Consider the following 6,793-nt stretch of genomic DNA (forward strand, 5'->3'; position numbering starts at 1 on the left):
TAAACACCTACCTACGTCGGACATAACCCCACGGTGTCCTCGATCGGAGAAAGAACTCACGAAAGAGACAGTCACGGTTACGCACACAGTTGGCATATTTTAATTAAGTTAACTTCAAGTTATCTAGAACCAGTGTTAAACAAAGATTCCACGTTGCAACATAACCGCGGGCACGACTTTCCAAAAAGATTTAACCCTGCAGGGGTGCTCCAACTAGTCCATCACAAATTACCACAAGCCGCATAGAAATCCTCAATCACGAAGCTCGCGATCTCGTCGGATTCCCTAGTGGAAAAACTCAACTCTGAGATTACCCAAAGCATCACCGGAATCCCGATGCACAAGATATCTCGTCAAAGGTAAAACTAATCCAGCAAGGCCGCCCGACGTGTCGACGAACCCGATAAGAGCCGCGTATCTCGTTCTCAGGACACAACGGATGGAAAAGCCTATAGGTACGAAACCTCGAGTTGCCCCGTGGTGGCCCCGCAGTCTGTCCTTTTGGGACCAACACCATTAGCACTGGCCCCCCTGTTTATGTAAAATTACTCCTCGGGTAGCGCTAACTCCCTATGCATTTCAGTTTAACAGAATTATTATGTTGAGAAAATGTCGAACCAAAGTTGGGCCTTGCGAGACAACTTTAATCTAAAACGAATTATCAAGGGGGTCCCCATAACAACCCCGATCGTGTTAGGAGCGCTCATTATGGAACATAACACCGGTAGCCGAAACTAAGGGGGCAAAGGTGGAACAAAACACCAGGCTAGAAAGGTCGAGCCTTCCACCTATTGCCAAGTATATAGGTGCATTAAATTAAATAGCATTTAATAGGGTGATATAACAAGGAACCCATGCTTTCACATGGAAGCAACTGCACCTGCAACTAGCAACGGTAACACAGGGTTAAGCAAGCGGTAACATAGCCAATCAGTGGTTTGCTAGGTCGAACAGGTTGAAAGTTTCATGGCATTGTTGAGAGGCTGATATTTAACAAGTGGTAGGCAACGAGACATAATCGATAGAAGCGATAAAACTAGCATGGAAATGATAGTAATGGTATCTAGGGAAATGATCATCTTGCCTGAGATCCCGCTTGGAAGAAGAATGCCTTCGTGAAGCAGACGAACCGACGTAGTCGAGCGGGTCCTCACAATCCGGCACGCTGCGGAACTCTATCGAGACGAAGCAAACCGGAAACACGAATCAACACACGAGATTCACCACACGATGCACAACACATATGATGCATGATCAGCTGAACACATGCAAGTCACGGCATGTCAAATCACACACTCAAACACTACACGTTAAGTGAAGTTCAATATGCAACGAGTTGCATATTGACGAAACTCCACGTTTAAATATTTAGTTCTATCCCGATTAGATACACGGCCATATTAAATGTGGTTAAACATGGCAAGAGGTGAAGCGCAATTAAACTACCTATCTAGGCATTTTAAATGAGGTCGGAAATGACATATAGCACCTCCGAAATGATCTCACATGTTAATTTACAATTCTGTCCAGATCAGAACTAACACATTTAATTAGTTGTTAAACAGCAAAACAAATATGTTCACGTGATTCTACGCATCATTTCAAGCAATCTACACATAGAGAACATCTCCAACGGAGCTACGGATCAAAAGATACAAGCACCGCAAGATATGATGGCATGAATGCAATCTGTGTGCAACAACGGTCACGAGCACTTCAAATCATACAACCAACAAGATAGAATGATACTACACGAGATTCTAAGCAAGTTCCATATAGGGCACGATCAAATCGGAGCTACGGTTCAAAAACTACGAGCAAAACAAGAAATCACTACAATCTGCCAAAATCAGCCACATAGCATTTTCTACGCCCACAATTACGGGCTACACAACTCCGATAAAATCAAGCAAGGCATGACACGAAAGAGGGCAAGGAGCACTACTACGAACAACTAACAACAACTAGCATGGCAGCAAGGAACACTAGTAAAAGAAGTCACAAAATGGCTTCCCACACACTATTTCAGTCTTAGTGAAAATAGCACTTCATGGAAGTGCAGTTTTCGATCTGAAGCCATATTGACAGCAGCAAAATCTATAGCTACAGGACTCCAAATGGCATGAAAATTTACAGCATGCTACAGAAACACAAGGGGTACAACTAACTCCATTGGACCAACCTCAAAAGAGCTACAGATCACAAGATGCAAGCAAGACAAGACAGCAACAAAATATAACAGATTCCAGACTTAGAAATATTTCAGCTCCTCCAAATCAGCACTATTTCTAACAACTTGAGAGCAAGAAAACCACACCTAAACATGCATTTCTATTGCAACTAAAAATACCAGGGAATAGTCTAAACACCCAAGAACAACTCCCTAGTAGACAACTCCGTCAAACGAAGCACGGAATAAATTCTACGAAAATGACAAGAGGGCGACATGGCAAAATATTGCGCGAACCAACTTACTCAAAAGCTAAAAATAATTGCACAGAAAAATCCACCCCGAAAACATGTAAAATATGTGGGGTTGCAACACAAAAATATTGACACACGTAAATGCGAGAAAATAACCTATACCCGGGGAAATAAATTAGGGGCAACTCCCTACACGTAAAAATAGGAGTGACCGCTCTAAAATACATGGAAAAATGATTCCTAAAACATGGGCATTTCTAATACGGCATACGAGCAACCCGGACTTGCGCGATAAAATATACGGGCAACTAAACTGTTGAGACAGCATGCAAAACTAGGCATTAGGCACACTAAACTACAACAAACAAATATGCGAGTTGTGAAATCGTGTTGTACTCTCAAAATTACCCCAAAACCATATAAAATACGCCTCGATCCGACTAACGGTTGATAAACTACGTGCGTTTGAAAAACAAGCATTTTTCTGAAACTACTAAAATCCACAGGAATTAAATAAATCCCTATGGGTCAAATCCCTCGTATCGGGCCTAACAAAGGCATGGGAGCAACTTAGCATCATATCGCTCGGCGGGGAATAGGCAGGGAGGCGCTCACCTATGACACTTGGGCCGGGGCGGATCTGGACCAGGGAGGCGCTGCGGAATGGGCCTGGCCGGCGCGGGTTGGAGCTGGGCCGCGGCACAGACGCTGGCCCACGAGGCGGTCAACGGGCAGCGCACGAACGAGGGCTTCGTCCTCCTCGTTCTCCCGAGCGGAACTGCTGGCGGCGGCGAGATACGACGGGGCCGGCGACCTCCAGCGAGGCGAGGGAGGTGAGGGCGGCGCGGATGGCCTGATCTGGACAGGATCCACCCGTTCCTGGTGGGGAAGGCGCGGGGTGGCGGCTGCTGCTGTTGCGGCTGCTCACGTCGGCCATGGCAGCGGGATCCGAGGCGGCGGCGGCGATCTGGCTGGCCGGAGGTGGCAGAAGGGCTGGTGCTCCGGCTAGGGCTCCGGCTGCTGCGGGGCTGTGGGGCGAGGGGCGAGGGAGGAGCTGCGGGAGTCTGCGGGCATGGGAGAGCTCCTGTGGTCGCCCGGACATGTCCTATTTGACCACGGACATGTCCGGTAGGTGGGGATTTGGGGCTATCTGAGCCCTAGATCTGAGATCTCAGGGATGGGAAAGAATAGGGAGGCTAGGGCTGCGGGATTTGAAGGGTTTGGGCTAGCAGGTGGAGTTTTTGAGGGGGGTGGCTGCAAAAATGGCTAGGGGAAACCCTAGTGAAGTGAGAGGGTCTCTCTAGGGGGGTGATACTTATATAGGGTTGGTCTCTGGTCGGGTGGACCTGGTCCGTCTGATCGCGATCCGATGACCACGAACGGAGGGAGTGGCTAGGTGGCACTACCGACCTGTGTAGACGGGCTAAGTAGGGGAGAGAGGGAAATAGTGCGGCGCGGCAACAGGATTTAAAACACCGGCACACTTCCGACGATAGACCGAATACGGTGCCCCTACGATCGACCGTTCGGGTACCAGACGGACTCCGATCGCGACGAAATTCGATAGGCGGCCTAGCTAGAACTAATTACGACCGCATGCCAGGTTTCACCCCGATTAGAGAAAGTTTTACGCACACTTTTAAAACAGGGTTCGACCGATGCCGCGGGCACGTGCGTGTGTGGGCGGGCTCTGAACGGGCAACGACGAGAACCGGCAACTATCAACGGATTCAAGTTTTGAAAACTGGCAGCAACGGAGATGCCGATGCAATGCAGATGATGCAAATGATGCGATGATGATGCGACAAATGAAAATACCCACACGACGAAAACGGAAAGAAAAGGGGAATCTTCTGGAACGTCGGCACCAGGCTGTCACACATATCCTCATTGAGGTGACTTAGTGGCTATTCAAAAATTCTCCGTTCTCTCTTGCGATTCGAGAAGGTTTTGTCATAAGGACTTGATCAATCCCATTGACGGATTTCTTTCGATGACCATGAAACGTATGAATCAAAGAGTCACATACCTCTGTTTTGAGCTTTCATTTTCTGTTGCTTAGAAGAAAAATGATAGAATTAGTTTAGTTCTTCTTGTTTTCTATTTTAGCGTCCCACAGAAAAATAGCTCGAAAATAAAAGTTCTCCAATGGTCCTAAAAATTTAGTATGATTTTTTCTGGAATTTTTGAAAATTTCTGGGCCTGAGAGCTGGCCTGGGGGCCTGACCAGTGGGCCACAAGCCCTGCCACCGCCACCTACCCCCCTGGTGGCGGGGTGCAAGCTTGTGGGGCCCAAAGGCACCCCCTCCACTCATTCCAGCTTCCAGCCTCTTCTTTCACCTCCAGAAAAATTGTTTCGCAGCTCAAACCCGTGTTATTGCTCATTTTTGTTGTGATTTTTGATCTCCTTGCTCAAAGCACCATTCTCCGAACCGTTTTGGGGAAATTACTCCTTGGTAAGTGACTCCTCCATTGGTCCAATTAGTTTTTGCTCTAGTGTTTTATCCTTCGCGTATTCTTGCTACCTTGGTGACCCTGTTCTTGAGCTAGAAATGTTGATTTTAGTTGGTCCCAAGTAGTTTTAGCACGTGATACGGTCTCTAGGCACTAGTAGGAGTAGTTGCTACAAGTTGGGTTAATCCTTATTCACTTTTCTTTCGAAGTCTCTGAAAATTTCAGAATTTTTCAGAGCTAGAAAAAGGAAAACATGAGAAGGTTCTTGAGAGGCTCTTCAAGCCGTAACCCCAAGGAGGATGAGAAGAACCACCCCAAGTATGTAGTCCCTCGAGTCACAGAAGTTCGAGCATGCGAGTGGCCAAGTGATGAATTTTTACGCGCCGCCGGACTTTTATGAAGACTTTTATTACTTGGTGGAGAACGCAGGTCTTACTGCGTTCGTTGAAGATAAGTGCCCACAATACCTCCTCCTCACCAATATTTTTGTTCAAAGCTTCAACTTTTATCCGAGGAAGAATCCTCCCATGGTTGAGTTCATGATATACGATGTCCCCCAGTGCATGACGCTGCAGGACTTTTGCAATGTATGCAAATTACCTTATGTTGGGGATATCCGTGACCCTCGTCCATGGGACTTGGAGGATTTCATTGGTTCTATTGCTGTTGGAGAGGAGAGAGCAGTGTCTCGCGCTAGAATTGCTAGCATACATTTTCCTGTGCTTCGGTACTTCTCACTATTTGTGGGAAAATGTTTGATTGGCCGTGGGGAGGCTGGATCACTTAGTTCTCCAGACCTTGCGGTTGTGCGCGAAGGCCTTTATAACGATAAGACTTATAGCTTGGGTGCTATAGTAGCTCAACGGTTGAACCTGAACCGTTCTAAAGGAGTCGTCTATGGAGGTATCTATGCTACCTGTCTTGCCAGACACTTTGAGATACCCATTAGACTAGGAGAGGAAGGAGAGATGCTTCTCCCTGAGAAATATCTGGATTATGATAGCATGGTTCGCCATGATTTTCTGGATAGAGATGCTAGTAGACGGATGATTTATAACCTGGTGTTTAGTCAGGGTACTCGAGAGACTATTACTTTGCCTGCTCCTTCTTTGTTCGATCTTCATGCAGGCACGTACACTATTATGCCCGCGGACATCTACGCACATTGGGGCTTGGCCCAACCACAGGCGCCCGTGCCCGAGACGCCAGTTTATCAGTGGGAGCCAGAGGAGCTCACACAACAGTGGCATCCACAGTCTGCTCCGGAGTATCCTGGAGCTGGTGATTTCCCACCTTGGGAGTAGACCAAGCTAGGCCAAAAGCCTAAGCTTGGGGGAGTACGTGTTCTCACCGACTTTACATTCATGCTTACGCTTTCACTTTGTTAGCCGGTGTTTACACTTTGCCACTGTATTATCCATGCTAGTTTATTTTCGTTTTCTTGTTTTCTTGTCTTGTGTCCTTTTGAGAAAACCCAAAAAGATTTTTCTTTCTTCTTTTGCTTGTTGGGAGCTGCTACTTCAAAAAGATCCCCGGCAACGGCGCCAGAAATACTTCTGATTGTTTTGCTGTGTATCCCTTGCAACGGCGCCAGGAAGTAGTTGTGTCGACGGCACCAGGAATCCTTCAGCAACGGCTACGCCTTAAGGGACTTCCTAGGCAAGTATGCAAAGGATTCCCCCCGTGGCCTTGGAGCCTTGCGTTGGTGTTCCCTCGAAGCGGAAAGGGTGATGTAGCACAGCGACGGAAAGTATTTCCCTCAGTTTGAGAACCAAGGTATCAATCCGGCGGAAGAGTATCTCAAGATCCTGCACAAACACAAAAGCTTGCACCCAACGCTATGAAGGGGTTGTCAATCCCTTATAGATTGTTTGCCAAGTGAGAAGTGAAAGCAACAAAGTAACAAAGCAAAGTA

The sequence above is a fragment of the Hordeum vulgare genome, chromosome 6H, assembly GCF_904849725.1.
Source record: "Hordeum vulgare subsp. vulgare chromosome 6H, MorexV3_pseudomolecules_assembly, whole genome shotgun sequence".
Classification (NCBI taxonomy): Eukaryota; Viridiplantae; Streptophyta; class Magnoliopsida; order Poales; family Poaceae; genus Hordeum; species Hordeum vulgare.